The sequence below is a fragment of the Oryza sativa genome, chromosome 10 (assembly GCF_034140825.1).
Source record: "Oryza sativa Japonica Group chromosome 10, ASM3414082v1".
In the NCBI taxonomy this organism is placed as follows: domain Eukaryota; kingdom Viridiplantae; phylum Streptophyta; class Magnoliopsida; order Poales; family Poaceae; genus Oryza; species Oryza sativa.
Genome location: NC_089044.1, coordinates 10,295,776 through 10,300,515, shown reverse-complemented (window position 1 = coordinate 10,300,515; position 4,740 = coordinate 10,295,776). Strand labels below are relative to the sequence as shown.

General features: G+C 45.5%; 1 long non-coding RNA gene across 1 annotated transcript; it reads right to left on the bottom strand.

The window, feature by feature from the left end:
* Positions 1 to 384: 384 nt before the first annotated feature.
* LOC107277600 (uncharacterized) lies at positions 385 to 2,291 on the bottom strand. The gene is made up of 2 exons (XR_001540389.3): positions 2,139 to 2,291; positions 385 to 627 (listed from the first exon to the last, which is right to left on the bottom strand). It is a non-coding gene; the product is annotated as an uncharacterized lncRNA (long non-coding RNA).
* Positions 2,292 to 4,740: the final 2,449 nt, after the last annotated feature.

Genomic DNA, 4,740 nt, shown 5'->3' with positions numbered 1-4,740 from the left:
ACAGGAGAGAGGGGAAACGGAAAACTAGAAGAGGAACAGATCCGAGTCCGAATCAGAGCCGCGTGGCCTTGTTCGGCAGGCAAATTTCCAATCCAGGCCAGGAACTGATCCAGGCCAGGATTGAATGGATCCGGGTGAATTCACTGGAACCACCTGTGGATTGAATCCACTCCTTTTCTTAATCCACCTCTTCAAAAAACTGCATTCGGTATGACCTGGAATGGAATGAAGCCATTCAAGCTGCCGTGGATTGTCGATCGATTGGATCCAGTGATTCAGAACTCAGAACATTCAGTTAATGTCATCACTCATTAGAATCATGCACATTTCTAATTTCTAACAGTAATAGTATATTGCAGGAGTTAATTAACCAAAATTCCCAAATGGAAAGACAGGGAACACCCTGAATAGCATCAGGACAATTCTTCACCATATTCAGTTGCTGTCATCATTCATCAGAATTCAGAACATCATGCATATTTCTATCTAGTTAAGCATAAACAGTAATATATTTCAGGATTAAGCACATTCTTTTCAGGACTTCATCACTAATCAATCTGGCTTCGCCTTGCTCCGGTCACTCTGGCAGCAATCCATCAACATTTGGGAATATCAACTGATTATCCGCTGCAGCCATAGCAAAGAAATCTTGCGGTTAGACTTAGACAGTGTGATATAGAAGTAGTACAACTCTTGCAAGTAAAAACAGTGCAAGTAAAAATACAATTCAGCTGTTCAACTTCACACTGAACTACTGATTATCCATTTTACAAGTTTGTTTGCATGCATTCAAACAAACTTGGGGGATCTGCATTTGTGTTATCATCAGAAAAGGGCTATCCTATGTGGACACAACATTTGATATCTCTGGCTTCGAAAAAACCAAACTTGTCGGCTTATATAATAGGTAGATATGTGAAGTCTAATACAACATAATATCAAGTAAATTCAAAAGAAAATTTGGTAATGAACAGAGAATTTCCATTTATTCACATGTTTGAGTTTTTTTAATTAGCCTAAACTACCCAGAGCTTAAAAAGAAAATGGTCCTATTCCAGGAGCAGATGTAATTGAAAATATGAGCCTACTTGTCGTTGTCATTTATTACAGACTACATAAGAGGCAATTTAGCTGCAAAAAAAATGTTAAGATACTGCACTGTAGTTGCCAGAATGAGGCAACCAAAAAAGAGGCAGCAAAATCATCTTCCTAGTGCAGTTCAATTTATATTTCAGCATCGATGCGCAAAGCTTTCTTCTCTAAATAAAGCAGAAAAATATGCAATCATGTATATGTACGTGTAAACTAAAGCAAATGCAAGCCTGAACAACCATGACCACAAAAAATGGCCCAAAAGAAGGCTCAAATCAGAAGTCCAATCCACCAAAGCAGTCACCAAGTTCACCAGACCTATTAAAAATCAAGATTACTGAAAAGTTGAGGCTGATCCATTCCCAGAAAGACATTCTGAAAAGCCATTGATCAATCACTGCCTGGAATGCGACTAGATCCCAAAAGCCCCAAGGAAGGTACAGGTTCAAACATCTCTCTATCCTCTTGCCAAGCCAAGCAACGAATCCAAATCTTCTCCAGCTTTTCATCACACGCCCAAAAAATATATCATCAGCTACTAGTTCACTCACTGTCCCTGCTACTTCTCGCACATACTTCTTGCATGCAGAACAGCATAAGCAGCAAGCAAAAGCAAGCAATGGTTTGCATCTGCCTCGCCGAATGCCAACGCGTGCACCGGTCGGCGCTGGACTACTTCCTGGCGGTGCTCATCGTCGTCGCCATCGTCGTCGCGGCGAGGCTGCTCATCTGCGCTGTGGCCCGCTGCCTCGTCCACAACGTCGCCGGAGCGGCGCACCACCACCATAGCCCGACCCCCGACGACCACCGACGACGACATCGAGATGCGGGGCGCCGGCGGCCAGGACCACGAATCGAAGAAAATCAAGAAGCAGCGCGAGCGCCGCCTCGAGCGCGGCGGCGAGCGGCGGTAGCGCCCGCTCCTCCTCCTCCTCCTCCTCCCCCTCCCCCCTCCGCTCCCGGAGCTCCTCCACGAAGGGCCCCAGCAGCCGAATCCGCCGCAAGAACCCTAGCAGGAACAAAGGAAGACGACGGTGATGCGTTACCGGCGAGAAGGCAGCGGAGAGCGCGTACGTCGGATGGGAAGCAGTCGCCGTCGACGTCGGTGCGCCGCCACGCCGTCTCCTCGCGTCGCCAGCCGCACGCCGCTGCCTCGCGTCAGGATTGGAGCCGGAGGGTGGGAGGTGGGGATTGAATCCGGGCCAGGAAGGGGGGAGGGAGGCCCGTTTCCAATCCGGGCCGGCCGAAACGAACGGCGCTTCCGGGCCAGACCAGATTTGGAAACGGGCCACTTCGTTCCGGGCCATTCCTGGCGCTGCCGAACGAGGCCTAGTTGGAGACCGGCTCGGAATACATTGCTACTCCCTCTCCGACTCCAATCCGCGCGCGCGCCCAGGCCATATAATAATGGATCGATGGATGGCCGCTCGACTACCAACCAACTCCTTCTCCATCTTAGTCACTCGCTGATCAGCTATCGCCCAATATATTCATCGCCCACACGAGGATCGGAGAAACGGAAGGGAAGGGAAGGGACGGGATATATTCCATGGATTCGCGTTCGCTAGCCGGAGCGGGAGCACCACCGCGCAAACCCACGAAACCCCCCATGGAACCGGAGGCGAAACCACAATACGTAACCATGGACACCCTCTCTCTAGAATGGCACGTGGTGACTGACGAGCGCCACGTCAGCAACGCCAGGGCCGCCCTGCGCGTGTACAACGCCGCGGTGCCCGCCGGCGGCGACACCTTCTTCCTCGAGGACCTGTGCAAGATGACCACCTTGACGGAGCCGCCGCCACCGGAGTCGTCCGGGCTGACTTACTGCCACTACAACTTCATCGCCTCCTGCGAGGCCACCGGATCGGCCGCCCGGTTCTTCGCGGAGGTGTAGGTCGACCACGAAGGCGCCGCCGTCGGTGGTGGGGAGGATGGCGTCGTCGCGTGCTGCATCCTCCAAATTTCTCGTGATTATGGCGTCAACTGCAATGCTTGTTTCCGTCAACGGAGCTTCCTCATGCACCCTAGTGATAGGAACAAGTTCATCGCGGGACATAGACTTCTGCCAGAACACAAAGAGGACGATTGTGAAATAGAATACGACTACGACTATCCTTACTTTGACTAATATTGGCATGGCATACATGTAGTACATGTAACAGGAATTTAATTGATGAGCCTATATTATTAATGGTTTTGTTTGTTCTTTCTACTTTCTACTAACTAGTAATATATTCGTGCTAAACGCTACGGTGTAATTTTATTGTCTTTAATACTTTTTAAAATCTCATGTTAGCAAAAAAAAATAATTTTTTATGATCTGTGTAATTGAGCTTTAACTTAATTCATAGTGTACATCAAATATATTTCACGTAAAGTACAATAATATGATATTGTGTAACATACCTGATTTCTAGGATTAAGGAATTTTCATCAAAATTAGTTGAAAGGGAAGTTCTCCAATTTTTTGAACCAAAAATTTCCATTTTTAAAACCTAGGTGAAGTTGATCTAACTCTTGCATGAATAAAATTTGAGGGCAAATTAAAACTTTTTCATTTATAACCTAGGACATAGATACAAACACAAGTGTAAGCATTCATACACACATATGACATGGTTCAACTTGAGTCTTCTTTGTGCATTTGGATTTTTTTTGTTGGCATTGCATATTAGGACCCATGAGCATAAGTAAAGCAAACCTATAATCACACTTGAGCAATAATTATAAAGACATGAAAATGAAGTCAAATGATACCACCTCAGGTCAAGAGTAGTCTAAATAAATTTCTTACAACTATGTAGACCCATTTATAAATTGGAAACCTATATAAAGAAAAGTCTGCTAATTATCTAAAATGATTCGTGTAAGATAAAATCATGGAAAAATTCATGTAGGCTTTACTCAACACATATAACCCACTGTAATTTTGGTACAATTCAATAACTAAATTTGATACGTCAAATAAAACCGGTCAAATAGTAGGTTAATTATAATCCTTTATCGATTAAAACCTACCCTCACCAAAATATGCATTAAACTGTATAGAAGTATATGAGTGAAATAATTTATTCAAATACTAGGTCATTTATTATGAATAAATATATTTTTTACAGAATTTATCTTCTCCGTTTTGACCTCCTAAAAATTTAAACTAGTTTCCACCGAGCGTATTTTCTCCAATTTTCTGAGAGCAAACTACACATAATTCTTGAGTGCAACCAACGAAAATGGAAACTAGGTATTTACACCTACCTCCAGTAAAATCCACATGAATTTATCTGCACCACAAATTGATCTATGAATTAACTAATATGGGAAAAGGAAATAATCCTGGAACAATCATTAGAAATCATGTTCACCCAGTTTCTTAAGCATCCATCAAATTCCCACCTAGTTTGCCACGACCTGGGCCCACCTGGCAGCCTCCCTGGCTTGCCCACGCCCTGTCCATCTTCTCCTCCACCGCTCTACCCGACCCACAGACAACAAAACAGCCGGGAGAGAGAGGGAAACCGAGAGAACGACCTGCTCGACGCGTGGACTCGACGTGGGATCGCCTAGCTCACCTTCAACCTCTCCCAGACGCGTCGCCCATCTCCACTTCACACCCCAGAGCCGACCAGATCGAGAAAGGAGAGCTCT